At 43.6% G+C, this 17,988-nt stretch overlaps 1 protein-coding gene across 5 annotated transcripts in view; it reads right to left on the bottom strand.

The window, feature by feature from the left end:
• nktr (natural killer cell triggering receptor) overlaps nucleotides 1-17,646 on the bottom strand; it is a 148,144-nt gene extending 130,498 nt beyond the window's left edge. For 4 of the 5 annotated variants that reach the window (XM_033043287.1, XM_033043296.1, XM_033043322.1 and 1 more), the window contains exons 1-2: nucleotides 17,527-17,626; nucleotides 8,821-8,913 (exon numbers count right to left, since the gene is read on the bottom strand). The gene's annotated coding sequence lies outside the window, so the exon portion shown is untranslated. Of the gene's footprint in view, nucleotides 1-8,820; nucleotides 8,914-17,526 lie in introns of all 5 variants that reach the window. The other variant, XM_033043316.1, reaches the window with a different exon arrangement.
• Nucleotides 17,647-17,988: the final 342 nt, after the last annotated feature.

Raw genomic sequence — 17,988 nt, 5'->3', positions numbered from 1 at the left:
GATGCAATTTGTAATAAAACACATTTGCAGTAGTGCGGCAGCATGTGTGTGAAAGGAAGCAGTTTCTGCAAATAATGGATTTTATTCTCCCCAAATAAAAAAAAGTAATAGGAAAGAATGAGTATTATATTTTTTCCTTCCTCTCTGCTTTGTAAAGGGAAGAACTTGTGCACAGTGATATTTTTTATTCCAAGATTGATTGGGTTAACGTATAAGGATTTGACGGTACTGGCCTGTACTCGCTAGAGTATAGGGGGGACTTAATTGAAACTTACTGAATAGTGGAATGTCTGGATAGAGTGGATGCGGAGAGGATATTTCCGATAGTGGGGGAGTCTAGGACCAGAGGGCACAGCCTCAAAATAATAGGAAGTACCTTTAGACAGTGGATGAGGAGGAATTTCTTTCGTCGGAGGGTGGTGAATCTGTGAAATTCATTACCATGGACAGATGCGGAGGCCGTCAATGGGTATTTTTAAGGCGTAAGAGATTCTTCGGGTGTCAAGAGTTATGGGGAGAAGGCAGGAGAATGGGGTTGAGAGGGAAAGATAGATCAGCCATGACTAAACGACAGAGTAGACTCAATGGGCCGAATGGCATACTTCTGCTCCTATGCCCAAATGAACCTACGAGCAATTTTTCCAGTGTCCTATAACCCTTTCAACCCACGACGGGTCAACACTTGTACAAATCTAGGAAATCTGAAACAAAGTTCTAAAACATTCAGCATGTGAAGAAACAGTTGACTTTTCAGACCAAAGTAATATAGACAGTAAAAGGGAGAGCAGGAAACCAACAGCATGAAGTTGACATGGTGTCGGTCAAGGTTGAAGATAGAGACAGCCAGATCAACTGAACAGCATGTGAAATTACAGATTTCATGTTAATTTAATCCTGATAAGTGTTGATAGCCCACGGAAACCAATCTTTGCCCAGTTTGGAGTAGACACAAGGAACAGCAGATGCTGGTTTACAAAAACATGTACAAAGAATTGGAAAGTTCTCCCTGTGAGTGCGTGGGTTTCCTCCTGGTGCTTCAGTTTCCTCCCACTCTCCAAAGATGAACAGGTTTGTAGGTTGATTGACTTCGGTAAGTTGTAAAAATAGTCCCTAGTGTGCAGGATAGTGTTAGTGTACGGGGGTTTCACTGGGCGGTGCGGACTCGATGGGCCTAAGGGCCTGTTTCCGCGCTGTATCTCTAAAGTCTAAATCTATAAAATTTAATGTCTTCACCTGTGGCAAGTGAATCTGTGATTCCCACGTTTGACAACGTTTATGGGACCACTCACCATTCTAATGTAAAAAAAACCAGACAATGCTAGAAACATGCAAGTTAAACAGCAGAGGTAAAGATTCACGTCAAAGACCCTGTATCGCAACAAGAACAACAAACAAGTTAAATCTCAAATATTAACCATTTCCCTTTCCAGAGATGCTGTCTGATTTGCTGAGTGTTTCCAGCATTTTGTTTTCACTTCACATTTCTAGCACCCATAGTTGTTTTTGATTCCCATCATTTTAAGAGATGCTGGTTATCACACAAAGACGATACTATGCAATCTGGAAAAAAATTTCACTAGAATTCCCTCTTTTTCAATCAATTTGGATTGAAAGTAGGCAAGCAACATCAAGAAAATATAAAAACTTGGAGCTCATGGCTTAACAGAAGCCTTGGCAGAGTTTAGAAGCAGTTTGGCCAGCCCTTTAATTATACAAGTTTAAAGAGCAGTCACATATAAATATTGAAATATACCAGGGCTGGGGGGGGGGGGGGGGGGGGGGGGGAATGCCAAAAGCAACATGTATGTGCAACACCACAAGGTTTTGATGGAAATTTAAGTTATCTTGGTAAGCTTACAATTTTTTTTCAGTAGTTGGGTCTGACAGTCAAGGTATGAATGTGATCACATCACAAAAACATTATTAAAGAACTATATCAAAAATTCTTAATAACTCCCTTGAGATGCAAAATTGAATATTTCACATTAATGGCAGAATATCTAAAAATGAGGCATTCCAACTATGCTTTTCTACACCATTTTCCGAGATTAGATACGCAGTACTCCATCATGTGTCGGAAGAAACTGCAGTCTAAACAAGACAATGTTAAATGCATAAACCAAAATGATTGTCTCCAAGTCCAGATCAGTGATAGAATCCCAGGAACACATTTAGGTTTTGATGTGAACATAAAATGCTGGAACTCAGCGGGTCAGGCAGCATCTCTGGAGAACATGGACAGGTGCCATTTTGGGTTGAGACCCTTCTTCAGGCTGATTGTATGGGCGTTAGGGGGGTGCGCGAAGAGAAAACTGGAAAGGAGATGTGGGGGGCATGACAAAGCTTGGCATGAGATGGATACAGGTGAGGGGAATTGATTGACAAATGGGTGGACAAAAGCTAGAAATGGTTAGAAATGAAAATAAACAAATGGGTGACAAAAGGGAACAAGAAGGAGACAAAAGGACATTAGACAAAAGGAGTAAAATGTAGAGCCAGAGGGAGGGATATGTGGAAGGATATTGGGATGCAGTTACTCCAGCACTGTGTTCTCTACACAATATTCCAGCATGTGCAGTTTAGTTCAGAGATACAGCGAGGAAACATATCCTTCGACCCTCCAAAACCAGGCTGTACACTAGTTCTATGTTATCCCATTTTCTCATCCTACATACTAGGGACAATTTACAGAAGCCAATTAACCTACAAACCTGTACGTCTTTGGAATGTGGGAGGAAACCGGTGCACCCGGAGAAAACCCAGGCAATCATAGGGACATTGTACGAACTCCGTACAGACAGCACCAGAGGAGAGTATCAAACCCGAGTAATATTTAAGTTCGCAGGAGGAGAACTGGACACAGTTCTAGCAAAGAACTCCTGCATCAAAGGGTGCATTATATGCCACTCTATATGGACCCAAAAGAAAACTGAGCAGGAAGATGCAAGAGGTGTCACTTGATATTGGTAACATAGTCCAATGTTGCACCTGTGAACTTGTAAAAAATAAAACATTTGCAATTCCTTATTTGTCATTTGCTATTTAAAGCATATTTTGCCCAAGTTTCAAAAACTGCTACAAAATGCAAAATGTTAAATACTTTATGCAAAATAAAATAATTCTAAAATTTGTTATCTCTATTCAATACATCACTGGGAGGTAATGAAATACGAGACCAAGCACCCCTGATCTTCAAATTGAATTCCTTTATTTAAACCATTTAAATATCATGTAGCATCCATAATCCTAAAGCATGGACAATAATTTATCTGCAGTCTTTAGAGCAAATACCAAAGGAAAGTCTTAACTCTGCAGCGGAAGGCCATAATACAATTTCAGCCACAGGATCTTGTTGTTTGGAGGGTTTTGGCTGATACAAGAGCCAATTCCAAGCTGACAAACTAATACATTAGCTCAATAATTCATCATCTTCATGTGCACTTTGAGCTCCCAGAGGCTACCTACTACATCTTCTTGTGCTCTGCATCAGGACTTGTTTCTATGGCAATGACCTATTCAAGTATCAAGTCCCATGTTGTAAACTCTGAGCGATACAAGAGTACTTGAAAGTAAAATGTCAAAGCAAGATTGTCCCAATATCACAAAGCAATAAATGAGGATTCAGCTACAATGCAGGATAGACAGCAAGGAGAGAAGAAAAATAAAATCTTCAAATGTGATAAGCAGCAATTGAAACAAATCTGTCCATCCAATCACTTAGTATGCTTCACATTTGTCTAACAAAGGAAAAGGCTCAAAATCCCTTACCCTTCTTTCCTTTCTTATTCTCCTCTATTGCAAAATCAATTAAAATTATTTGTGCAAGAACAGAGTGTCCTCAATGTCCCCTATGTTGTGCATTCACAGCTAACATCCAAATGGCCTCATTATATCCTTCAGAATGTAAAGTGACATCGTTGACAAATACATTTAGTCAAAGCAGGTGATAGATGTACTAAATGTGATAAAAAACTGCAGAAGATGGTTTATACCAAATAAAGACACAAAATACTGGAATAACTCAGACAGCATCTCTGGAGAAAATTGATATGTGATGTTTTGGGGTGTGGGGGTGAAGTCAACAACGTGGATGCATATCCGTGCAGATAATGGGAAAGACAGTGTAGGAAAGGTCATGTTTAAACTAACAGGGCAGGGGGATGGGACCCAATGCAAGTAGACAGAGGGCCATAAAAGGAGGACAGGAGCAAAAGGTAGAAGGGAGATAAGAAAAACTAACCTGAAAGCTTTGTGCCTTAATGCGAGGAGCATTCGTAATAAGGTGGATGAACTGAATGCGCAGTTAGTAGTTAAGGGATATGATATAATTGGAATTACAGAGACGGCTCCAGGGTGACCAAGGCTGGTAGCTAAACATGCAGGGGTATTCGATATTCAGGAAGGATAGACAGAAAGGAAGAGGAGGTGGGTGGCATTGCTGGTTAAGGAGGAAATTAATGCAATAGCAAGGAGAGACATTATATTGGATGCTGTAGAATTGGTATGGGTGGAACTGTCAAATAGCCAAGGGCAGAAAATGCTTGTTGGAGTGGCACACAGACCACCAAACAGCAGTAGGGAGGTTGGGGATAGCATCAAGCAGGAAATTAGGGATGCGTGTAGCAAATGTACAGAGGTTATCATGGGTAGATTTAATCTACATATAGATTTGGCCAACCAAATTGGTAACAGTGCTGAGGAGGAGGATATCCTGGAATATATACGGGATGGGTTTTTAAACCAATATGTAGAGGAACCGACTAGAGGGCAGGCTGGAGAAAACCCATGTGGTCCCAGGGAGAACATACAAACTTGGTACAAACATCACCCATAGTCAGGATTGAACCCGGATCTATGGCGCTGTGAGATAGCAACTTTACCGCTGCACCAACTGTACCACCTCTTGGGATCATACTGTCCCGAGCCAACCATAGGCCTATCAGGGAACTTCCCTGTTTAAGGTCATCCGTTGCCAGTCCTGATCTGGTCTTGCTTACAGCCTCCACCTCTCCCCCCCTCCCCACCCACAATTAGCCTGAAACATCACCTATCCATGCTCTCCAGAGATGCTGCCTGATCCGCCGAGTTACCCCAGCACTTTGTGTCCGCCTTTGATAAATGTACTGCCTTGGAACGAAGTACAGCATAGAAAAGGTGTTTGAGTAAACAACGCACTCCCCCATTACAGGCCTTTTCCCAAGATACTACTACGTATGAAATGAATACCAAATCATATTCTCAATATTCAAGCACCGTTGTCAATTAAATCAACCCAATAACAGAAGAATTATGGCTAGACCCGTACACCAGCATGGAGTTAAATGGCTTCAAATTATATAGCACAATGGCACTGCAGGTATTATAGCGCGGCACTCCTGGGTTTGATTCCCCACTTCTGGTACCTGCAGTTAGTTGGCACGTCTTTCTCCCCTCCTTGACCATATGTGCCAGTCTCGGCTGCTCCCATTTCCTACCTCATCAAAGAGGCGGAGCAGGTTAAGTTAATAGTTTACTGTAAATTGGTGTGCGAACACAGGATACAGCAAAATAGAGGGGAGAAAAACAAAGTGCTGGAATAACTCAGCGGGTCAGGCATCATCTCTGGAGAACGGATAGGTGATGTTTTGGGTCGGGACCCTTCAGACTGATTGTGGGGGAGGTTGGTTGGGAGTTTTTGGACTTGAGGAGTGGGGGGGTGGGGAAGAAAGCTGAAAGAGAGGAGGGGCAGGATAAAGCCTGCCTAGAAATAGTTGATCGATGGTCATAGAAACATAGAAAGTAGGTGCGAGAGTAGACCATCAGGTCCGTCGAGCCCGCACCGCCATTCGCTCATGGCTGAACACTAAACAGACACACTTACCCACAAACAGTAGACACAAGACACAGAACACAAGACACTACCCTCCCCTTTATACCGCTATCACCCCTCTCCACCCCAAGAACCTCGTGATCTCCTGGGGGAGGCAAAAAAACGGATAAAAACCCAGGTCCAATTCGGGAAAAAAATCCGGGAAATTCCTCTCCGACCCCAATCCAGGCGATCGACACTTGTCCAGGAGATCACTCAGGTCTTACTATACTAACCATACCTAGGTCCATATCCCTGCCCTCTCCCCGTAGCCCCTTATCCCCTTGGCAGCTAAAAAACCATCTATTTTAGTCTTAAATATATTTAACGTTTCTGCTTCCACTGCTCCCTGGGGCAGTGAATTCCATAAATTAACCACCCTCTGGGTGAAGAAGTTCTTCCTCATCTTAGTTTTAAAAGAGCCCCCCCTTATTCTGCAACTATGTCCCCTAGTTCTAGTTTCCCCGATCATTGGGAACATCCTCGGTGCATCCACCCGATCAAGGCCCCTCACGATCTTATATGTTTCAATGAGATCGCCTCTCATTCTTCTAAACTCCAAAGAGTAGAGTTCCAGCCTACTTAACCTTTCCTCATATGTCAATCCCCTCATTGCAGGAATTAATCTTGTAAACCTTCGCTGCACTGCCTCCAGGGCTAGTACATCCTTTCTTAAGTATGGACCCCAGAACTGTACACAGTATTCCAAATGTGGTCTCACTAATACTGTGTACAGCTGCAGCAAGACCTCTGTGTTTTTATACTCAATCCCCCTAGCAATAAAGGCCAAAACTCCATTGGCCTTCCTGATTGCTTGCTGCATGGACTCGGTGAACCGAAGGCCTATTTTCAAGCTGTATCACGAAACTGAACACATGAAATAAACAATAATAGATAGTTAGTGGCAATGTAAGACCACCACACATTTTCTGGTACCCTGTGTATATGCTGAGATTGTTTTTGACCTGATGAAAAGTTAGTAGAAGCAAAGCAAAAAAAGACGTGGCTTATCTTGGGCATTTCCAATAACATCCACTCACCAAGCTGCCAACAGTGAAATGAGAGCTAGAATCAAAAGCCTCCTGGACTAATGGAAAGCAAACCTTAGCTGTTAAAATTAGAGGAAGCTTGTATTCAAAAAGAAAATTAAATCACTGTGTAAAATGAGAAAATCAAAATCAAAACTGAATTTAATTCGGTCAATGGTTAATGACACAACATTTTTGGAAGAAATGATGAAAGTCGTGAGGGGAATAGACTGGGTATTGCATGGTCCACATGAGCTACCGGCCCACAAAGTTGGCTTCGGAAGTTGGCTATGGGAAAGGATCTGCCGGCTCCGGAAAGGCAGAGTTCCAGGGACCCGGCCGCAGGGAACAAATTCGACCTGGTGATCGGCCGTGGAAGTCCCGATGAAGTTGAGATAGGCCGTCTCACATGGCTTAAATGCCACATTTTTGGGGATTTCAAGTGCTCTATCGTGATTTTGTCCGGAGTAAAGGAGGTGCCGGACCACCAGTTCCCAGAAAACCATTGGAGAGCCTGTATGGATAAGTCTTTATCACGTAGATAGAGAAGATGATCGATGATCTCTGATGAACCCTTGAGAGGAATGGTAGATCAGTGTCAGCGCATAAATGAGCAAGTAATATAAACTTACAGCTCTGAAATATAACACTGTACTTCAGCCTGCCATTTCACCTTGCTTTAGAATGATATCCTCAGCCACATTTGGGGGGGGGGGGGGGGGGGTAGAAAGAGGATGAGCAGAGGGTGACTACAGATGTGGGTTTCCACAAAAGGACAAAGTATCTCTGGCAACGTTTTGGGTCAGGTCTGAAGAAGGGTTCTGACCCGAAACCTCACCTATCCGTTCAGTAGAGATGCTGCCTGACCTACTAATTACTCCAGCACTCTCTTTTTACACAACTGTATGATGGTAAAACAGTATTTTAACCTTCCCTGTAGTGATAAATGGAAATATTAATGTAAATGTGGTACCTAGGCCGGATGAGGCGACTGATCTCGACTGAATGGCGAGTCGAATATGACCCCAGCCTAGCCAGAGCCGGGAGATCCGTTCCCATAGCCGATTTTGCGGGCCGGTATCTCGGCACCCCCAAGGCCACGACCTCCGCTGGTCTGACAAAATGGATAATCCAGAAAGGCTCTGGAACCAAGGGTGCTGGAAAATCAGTGGTGGACCTGTACCATATTGTCTCTGTGTCATGTTTGTAGTTATCATTAAACTGGAGCACCTGGAGAATACCCACGCAGTCACAGGAAAAAGGTGCTAACCCCGTACAGACAGCACTCGTAGTCAAGATCTAACCTGGGTCACTGGTGCTGTGAATCAGTAACTCTCACGCTGCGCCACCGTGCCTCCACATACCATTTACAACTAATCATTGATATAATTGGCATAAGAGGTCTCAACCACCTTCTTGTCCTTCTTGTTCCTTACTAGTCACAGGCTGCCTAGCCAAAAGGGTACAATTTTATTCCTTTAAACCACATTAAATTCCTTTGCATCTAAATAATTTTCTAAATCAGCATTCATTTAAAATACTGTTAGCTTATACGAGCCGAAGCATTAGGATCAGGTTCCCAAATACAGTTTAGGAAGCCGAAGCAGTGAATTCTGGAGGTAGACAATTAATCATTTCTATTAGTCATGGGCTATAAATAGTGGGAAGTGTTAATTTCATTCTATACAACACAACTGAAAAACAACACGACGAGAATGTCATTTGCCCCAAGGCAGAGATGAGGAAACCATTATATATTTATAAATGCACTTTCAATAACATCATGAACCACTAACACCAAAGAGTTTACATAAGTAAAATCTTGCATTAACACACAGTAAATGATTTGTAAATCTCAATATTTTCCAACATGGTTGCATATACTGGGTATTTTATATACAGCAAAGGCATGCAAATAGCAAATGAAAGACACGAGTAGTTAACCTTGATTTGCCTGATGGACAGGACATTAGAACTTCCTCCTCTTCAGATGATGCCGATTCAACCAGCTGGTGAGATCTGGGTTTAACATCAAATCTAAGGGCAGAGCAGATCAGCAGTATGTCATTACATGGGTTGGAGGACAGCACATTTTCTCCAATTCTAGAAATTAGCCCAATGTTATTCAGCGGACCAGTTCAAGAGTATTTTTATTGTCATATGTCCCAGAGAGAATAATGAAATTCTTACATGCAGCAGCACGGCAAAATATGTAAACATAGTACTCTGTAAACAATATAATAAACAAAGAAAAAAGTTCAAAATAAATAAAATGAAAAGTTATATAGAATTACTAGGTAGACAAAAATGCTGGAGAAACTCAGCAGGTTAGGCAGCATCTATGGAGCGAAGGAAATAGGCAACGTTTCGGGTCGAAACTCTTCTTCAGAATTACTAGTATTGTTTGTTTGTTTTTATGTGTGTGTATGTTATAGAGTCAAACAGTATGGAAACAGGCCATTCGGCCCAATTTGCCCACACCGACCAACATGTCCCATCTGCACTCCAAACCCGTCCTATCCATGTGCCTATCTAATTGTTTCTTAAATGTTGCAATAGTCCCTGCCTCAACTACCTCCTCTGGCTGCTCGTTCCATACATCCACCATCCTTTGAGTGAAAAAGTTATTCCTTAGACTCTTATTAAATCTTTCTCCCTTCACCTTAAACCTATGTCCTCTGGTTCTCGATTCCCCTACTCTGGGCAAGAGACTACCCAATCCAAAACGTTACCTCACCATCATCTCCAGATATGCTGCCTGACCCGCAGAATTATTTCAGCACTTTAGGTCTTTCTTTGGTAAACCAGCATCCTTGTTGGGTTCTTTGTTGTTAAAATTACCCAATACCAGTTTTTTAAATGTCTTTGAATAGATAATTTAAAATTTACCTCCATAATAAATGGGGGGGAAAAAGTAAACCCATTTCTTAGCTGTACATAATTATGACAATTTTGATTCTAAATCCAGGCAAATATAAAATGTGGTCCTATTATACACCTCACGGGCCCACGTTGTACTGGAAAGATTGAGCAGATTTATTTCCAAGCTTACACAAACTTGCTGCACCAAGCAGTTTCCTAAATATTTCCTTTCTTGGCTCTTACCCCCTGTTATCCTCTATAGTTCTAGTTCCTTTGGCTTGACCTATTAATTAACTGGCTACACTTTCCATCCATTCACCAGAAATTGGTAAAAAATATACAATCAAATGACCATGATTATGCAACCTCCAGTTTGGTTTACTTTAGAGATGCAGCTCCGGACCACCTAGACCGCGCCGCCCATCATCACCCAGTTCACACTAGTTCTATCTTACACACTAGGGACAACTTACAGAAGGCCAGTTAACCTACACACCTTTGGGATATGGGAGGAAATCGGAGCACCCGGTGGAAACACACGTGGTTACAGGGGGAACGTGCAACCTCTGCACAGATAGCACCCATAGTCAGGAATGAAGCCGGGTCTCTGGCGCTGAGAGGCAGCAACACTACTGCTGCGCCACTGTGCCATTCTGTCTAGTTAGTTATCAAGGGAAGTTTGCAGCATTGCCTTTGGCAATATGGGAACTCAAGGTAAAAGAGCAATTAGGAGGTAGTGACCATAATATGATAAGTTTTAATCTGCAATTTGAGAGGGAGAAGGTGTAGAGCTATTAACAAATATTCCAAGTAACGATCCAACAAGTTTATTAGCATACAATAAAGGTACACTGCATGTTGTCACCACTGTGACTACATCCCGACCAACCACTAGTGTCTGGAAGCGTTAGTAATATATGGCGACTGTATGGCAAAACCCAGATTGGATTATAAATCCGAGTGGTGTGTAACATATGTGTGTTAGTATTAGGTAGAGCAGATCTACAGAAGGGTAAATCGGAGGTGTGAATATTACAGTTGAACAAAGGGGACTATGGAGCCATGAGGCAGGAGCTGGCCAAAGTTGACTGGAAAGATACCCTAGCAGGGATGACAGTGGAGGTACAAAGGTAAGCTAGCCAAGAATATAAAGGAGGATACTAAAAGCGTCTTTAGGTATGTGAAGAGGAAAAAATAGTTAAGACCAAAGTTGGACCCTTGAAGACTAAAAGGTGAATTTGTTATGAGGAACAAGGAAATGGCAGATGAGTTGAACAGGTACTTTGGATCCATCTTCACTAAGGAGGACACAAACAATCTCCCTGATGTACTAGTGGCCAAAGGATTTAGGGTGACGGAGGAACTGAAGGAAATTCACATTAGGCAGGAAATGGTGTTGGGTAGACTGATGGGACTGAAGGCTGATAAACCCCCAGGGCCTGATGGACCAGTGTACTTAAGGAAGTGGCTCTAGAAATCGTGGACGCATTGGTGAGCATTTTCCAATGTTCTACAGATTCAGGATGTGTTCCTGTGGATTGGAGGGTAGCTAATGTGATCGCACTTTTTAAGAAAGGCGGAGGAGAGAAAACAGGGAATTATAGACCAGTTAGTTGGACATCGGTGGTGGGGAAGTTGCTGGAGTTAATCATAAAAGATGAAATAGCAGCACATTTGGATAGCAGTAACAGGATCGGTCCGAGTCAGCATGGATTTACGAAGGGGAAATCATGCTTGACTAATCTTCTGGAATTTTTTGAGGATGTAACTAGGAAAATGGACAAGGGAGAACTATTTGATAAGCATTTGATAAGGTCCCACACAGGAGATTAGTGGGCAAAATTTGTGCACATGGTATTGGGGGTAGGGGACTGACATGGATAGAAATTTGGTTGGCAGACAGGAAACAAAGGGTAGGAATTAACGGGTCCTTTACAGAATTGCAGTCAGTGACTAGTGGGGTACCGCATAGCTCGGTGCTGGAACCACAGCCATTTACAATATACATCAGTGAATTAGATGAAGGGATTAAAAGTAACATTAGCAAATGCTGATGACACAAAGCTGGGTGGCAGTGTGAACTATGAAGAGGATGCTATGAGGATGCAGAGTGACTTGGACAGGTTGAGTGAGTGGGCAGATGTATGGCAGATGCAGTTTAATGTGGATAAATGTGAGGTTATCCACTTTGGTAGCAAAAACAGGAAGGCTGATTACTATGAAGTTGGGAAAAGGGGAAGTACAATGGGATCTAGGGGTCCTTGTTCATCAGTCAATGAAAGTACGCATGCAGGTACAGTGGGCAGCGAAGAAAGCAAATGGCATGTTGGCCTTCATAACAAGAGGAGTTGAGTATAGGAGCAAAGAGGTCCTTCTGCAGTTGTACAGGGCCCTAGTGAGACCACACCTGGAGTATTGTGTCACCAGCCATGCATTTAAACACTTTGCCAAACGATGGAACTTCCACCATGTCACAAGCAGCCCTGAATACCCCCAAAGCAACGGGCTCGCTGAACGTGCCGTCAGGAGCACAAAACAACTAATGGAACGATCCCACCTGGCCAAGTCAAATGTTTATCTGGACCTTTTAAACCTTAGAAACATTTCCAGAGACGGAGTCCTGGGTTCACCAGCTCAACGCCTGATGTCTCGGACAACACAACCTCCGATACCAATTGCCCAGTGACAGCTGAAGCCACAGGTGTTTAAACCAGCCGCGGTCCAGAAGCGCATTCAGGAGAAACACAATATTCAGAAGCACTCTTATGACAAGTCCAGCAAACCACTGAAGCCACTACTGCAGGGTCAAGTTGTCCGTATGCAGACTGCTGTGGGACATACCCGTCTGGGTTTCGTTGTCGGCCCGTCTAAGGAACCCCGCTCCTACCTTGTCAATGCCGATGGTGTCCTGTACAGACGGAGCTGCCAACATTTGCTGCTTGTAAACGAACCTCAACCACCTACAGCCGATCCATTTGCTCCACCCCTGCTGTTTAAACCCGCTGCTGCTCCTGCTACCACTAGTCCCAGCGTGCGCTCTCCGCCTCGGTCGGCAACCCCATCTAACAACATTACCTCTACCGCATGCTCACCCCACCGGTCGCCTCAAGTGTCCCCAGCTGCGTTCTCCTTTTCGGGTTCACTGCCTCCCTCCCCCACAAACTTTTCTGTTATGGGAGAGAGGGGTTTGTCTGTACGTGTTCGGGTCGTATTAGTAGACTGCCTGACATACGGCGAGTACGTTTAAATCCTTTGCCTAACTATCTTTACTCTTTACGGGGAAGGATGTAGATTGGTTATTGCATGTGAACCAATCAGAGTAGTGTAAGCATCATTAACCCCACCTTACTGTACACTTTATATTAACACCCACTTCCTACATTAGGTAGTCTTGGAAGCGGTAGTGATGAACTAACAACCTGATGTACCGCTCTGCTATATGTTATAATTAAAGATGACAAACTCCACACCTGTGTTCTTTTAATAATTTACAGTTTTCATCTCCCAATTTGAGGAAGGACATTCTTGCTATTGAGGGAGTGCAGCGTAGGTTCACCAGGTTAATTCCCAGGATGGCGGGACTGTCATATGTTGATAGAATGGTGGCTAGGCTTGTATACTCTGGAATTAAGAGGGATGAGAGGAGATCTTATTGAAACATGTAAGATTATTAAGGGTTTGGACATGCTAGAGGCAGGAAACATATTCTCAATGTTGGGGGAGTCCAGAACCAGCAGCCATAGTTTAAGAATAAGGGGTAAGCCATTTAGAATGGAGATGAGGTAAAACATTTTCACACAGAGAGTTGCGAGTCTGTGGAATTCTCTGCCTCAGAGGGCAGTGGAGTCCGGAGTGGTCAGCTATGATCACATTGAATGGCGGTGCTGGCTCGAGGGGTCGAATGGCCTACTCCTGCACCTATTGTCTATTGGCAGCCCGAGCCATTTAAGATCTTCCAACTCTTACAACTGTTCATGGTGCATATGATGAAGCGGTCCGACAGACAACATTAGCAGGATTCGTCACCATTAACAGCTATAACGATGCACGTCAGCTGAATAAAAAAAAAATATCAACAACTTTGAGGTACTGCCAAGTTTATTCTATATTGGCTACTGGAGATTGTATAAATGCCATCATTGGTCGAGTAATCGAGAAGCCTGGATTAACAGAAGCCCAGGAACTCAGGCTCAGCTAGTGCCATGATCGGCTGATAATTAGAATTTGATTTTAAAAACCAAGGAGAAAAGAGTTTTTGGTAATAATAACCATGAAACTGTTCCATTAAAAGATCAAAGGATGCCTTCTGGGAAAGAAAACACACCCCCTAAGTAGCCTGGCATACTTAGACTCCTGTTCCACCCAATGGGGCGGCACTGTGGTGCAGCAGTAGAGTTACTGCCTTGCAGTGCCAGAGACCCAGGTTCATTCCTGACTACAGGTGCTGTCTGTATGGAGTCTGCACGTTCTTCCTGTGACCGCGTAGGTTTCCTCCGGATGCTTCGGTTTTCTCCCACATTTCAAAGACATACAGGTTTGTAGGTTAATTGACTTCTGTAAATTGTCCCTAGTGTGCAGGATAGAACTAGTGTAAAGGAGATCGATGGTCGGTACGGACTTAGTGGCCCAGTTTCCACGGCCTGTTTCCATGGTGTTTTCTCTAAACAAAACTAAACGTCACTAAATTGTGTGTATGCTTTACACAGTTATTTCCTGTATATCGCATAGCTTATTAGAGTGAAATGTTTTTATTATGCTTTAGTAAAATAGAGTGAAATGCTTTTATTTTGTAAATTATGGTAAATGGCCCCAAACACCTTGTTGGAATTTATGAACAATAACTTCAGTTGGATCATTCAGTAGCTTATGCCTTGCATATCCACACAATACAAGTTCAAAGGGATAATGAAAGCAAGTCACTTTAATAAACAAGCAGCTATACCGGATGTACAGAGCTAAGTAGACAAAAGATACAAGGAACTGCAGATGCTGCTTCACACAAAAAAAAGTGCTAGAGTAACTCAGCAGGTCAGGCAGCATCTCTGGAGAAAATGAAGAGATTTTGGGTTGGGACCCTTCTACTCGAACTACTCAGAACTTTGAGCTTGTAGGTTGCAATATGTAATGTGGTTTGCACTATTATGGTCTGGTACTGAGTATGACTGATAATTTAATGTATTATTGCTTATTATATATTTATCTTGTTGGATTGTTGTGTTAATGAGCCTGTAAAGCTGCAACGAGAATTTCATTGTTCTGCTCCCAGCACATATGACGATTAAACATCCTCGAAAATTCCATCATAGACTCTTTTCCCTGAAGGCCCCTCATGTACAGCCTGTATCCATGTGGGCTGTTCAATCTACTTTGCTAAACACAAATATACAAAGAATGCAGCAGTAGAGCACAGGAACAGCTTTTAAAACACCATGTCTGCGTTGACCAATCTAAATAATTCCATTACAGAAAGAATGTGGAATCTTGGAGAGCGCGCAGAAATAATTTATCGGGATGTTGCCTGGATTGGAGGGTATTAGCTGTAAGGAGAGATTGAATAAACTTGGATTGTTTTCTTTGGATTGTCAGAGGCTGAGAGGAGACTCAATAGTGGTTCATAAAACTGAGAGGTGTGGAAATGTCAAATACTGGAGGCCATGACTTCAAGGTGAGAGGGAGAAAGTATAAGGAAGGGTGCAGGGCAGGTTTTTATTCTGGGCAAAGTGATGGATGCCCAAACATGTTGTCGGGTGGTGGTGGAAGCAGATATGATAATGGTGATTAAGACGCTTTTAGATAGGCACATAATTATGCAGAGAATGGAGGGATAAGAATAATTTTAATCCTGAAATTAAGACAAAGGATTATTTTAAAAATTATTCCAAACCAAAATGTCACCTATTTCTTTTCTCCAGAGATGCTGCATAACCAGCTGAGTTACTCCAGCAATTTGTGTCTATTTTCAGCATAAATCAGCATCTGCAGTCCTTCCTACACTGGGATTATTTTAATTTGGCATCATGTCCAGCAAATATATTATGGGCGAAAGGTCATAAGAACATGTTCTACTGTTGTATAATTCCATATTCCTGCACATGATCTGTCTGCCATTGCCCACTGCCTTTTCATGCATATGTCTAATATATGATAGCATATGCTATCATAACTGCTAAAACAGTTATTCAGGCACCATCCAGGTGAACCTATTCTGCACCATCTCTTCAAAGCTTCCACATCTCTCATAGTTTGCAACCAGAACTGTGCACAATATTCTAAATGTGGCCTAACAAACTGTTATACAGCTGCAACATGACTTCTTGTCTTTTACACTCAACCCCTCAACTAATGAAGGCGAGCATAGGTTACACTTTCTCTACCACCCTATCCATTGTATCTCTATTTTCAGGGAGGTCGGCAGGTCATTCTGTACATCCGTTGTCCCAATGATACTTCAAGAGTCAAGAATGATTTATTGTCATATGTCCCAGATGAGGAGCGCTGCCTTTAATTTCACCTTTTTACCATCTTCCCCCTTACACCAGCTAATTTGATGTACCTTTGCCCTTTCCTGATAAATATGGGCTATCATTATCTGTCCGCTTCACCAGTCTGCACTAATCTCCTGATACTTTCTCTGAACAATCTCATTAGAACCATCACCCATTCAATAAAATATTTCATTCACTGGACCATTCCAATTGGGATCGTGAGTAAAAGCACATCCTAATGGACCAACACCTTCATTCCCCTAGAGCAGTTCCCTACAAATACCCAAATCTCTTACCGTAAGTGTGGCCACAAACTTGTAACAGACAACAACACTGCCATCACTATACATTTATTTATTTATTCTTTCCAAAAGCAGATTGACACCCAACCCTGGAGCAGAACCGCCTCAAAATATTCCTTACAAAAAGTCTGGCTTGCTTTTCCAGCATTACAGGAATTCTGCAGTTGAAGCCTCAACAATAACCACAGTGACCCATTAATGGTCTCGAGAAAAAACCTCAAGGAAAATGTTACTGTGCAAACACCAGATGCAACGTTATTGCAAACAAAAACATTTACATTAATGTTTCAGAACCACTGGATGGAGCAAAAACAGGATATACTGTTTCTATGCACATTAAATTGTACACATTTAAAAGAGTTAGCAGGAATAGAGAGAAAAGGAAACTTAAACCAGGTTGGATAATGCTGAAAAATCAACAAATCGATTTTTTTTAAAGACATACAATTAAAGTGCAGTAAGAAAGCAAAAGTATCAAATCAAAATTAGAAGCAGACGTTTAGAGGGAGGGAGGGAGAGGGGGTGCGACGGTGACAGGGGTAGAGGGAGGTAGTGGGGCAGTGGAAGGGGGGGGGGAGAGGGAGGGGGGAAGGGGTGAAGAGGGAGGGGGGGAAGGGGTGAAGAGGGAGGGGAAGAAGTAAAGGGGAAGAGGAGGAGGGGGGAAGAGGGAAGGGAGGGGAAGAAGCAAAGGGGGAAGAGGAGGGGGGGGAGGTGTGGAGGCGAAGAAGGAGTGACAGGGTAGAGGTGTTGGGAGGAGAGTAGAGGTGGATGGAGGGTGGGGGGAGGTTGTTGTGGTGGGGAGGGTGAGATTGGCGATGATGGGGGGGAGGGGGCGGAGGGGGAGGAAGGGCAAGGTGGCGGGGGGGGGGGGGGGGGGAGCGGCGCCTCGACGTCCCGGGACACCCAGCACCGGAGCCCGGCTCCAGCTCCAGCTCTCGGGTGTCTGCGGCCGGGCTTCGTCGAGGGGCCGGGGCGAAGGGGACGGTAAAGACGCCGCTCACCTCGGAGCCCCACAAATGGCGCTGCTCCTCCTCCTGCTCCGTCGCCGCCGCGCAGCCTAAACCTGGGCCCGAGCGCCGTCCGCTCATCCGTCCGCCCGCCCGCGGCTCTGAAAGGCAACGTCCTTATCCGTCGGCGGGCAGCATTGCCCCTTAAAGGGGAGGGGGAGAGAAGCAGAGAGGGTGGAATACGAATGTAGGGGAAAGTGACGTGAAGTGAACCTGGAGATATGGGGGAGGGGTGGAGGGATAGTGGGATGAGGAGATATTAGGATGGGGATGAGGGAAGGGAAGTGAAGGGATATGGGGATAAGGGATGAGATATGGGGATGAGGGGATATGGGAATGAGGGGGAATGGGGATAGAGGGGTGAGGGTTGAGATTTGGGGATGTGGGAATGAGGGGTGAGGGGGAATGGGGATGAGATTTGGGGATCAGGGATGAGATATGGGGATATGGGAATGA

The sequence above is a fragment of the Amblyraja radiata genome, chromosome 2 (assembly GCF_010909765.2).
Source record: "Amblyraja radiata isolate CabotCenter1 chromosome 2, sAmbRad1.1.pri, whole genome shotgun sequence".
Taxonomy (NCBI): domain Eukaryota; kingdom Metazoa; phylum Chordata; class Chondrichthyes; order Rajiformes; family Rajidae; genus Amblyraja; species Amblyraja radiata.
This window is presented reverse-complemented; position numbering and strand designations above follow the sequence as displayed.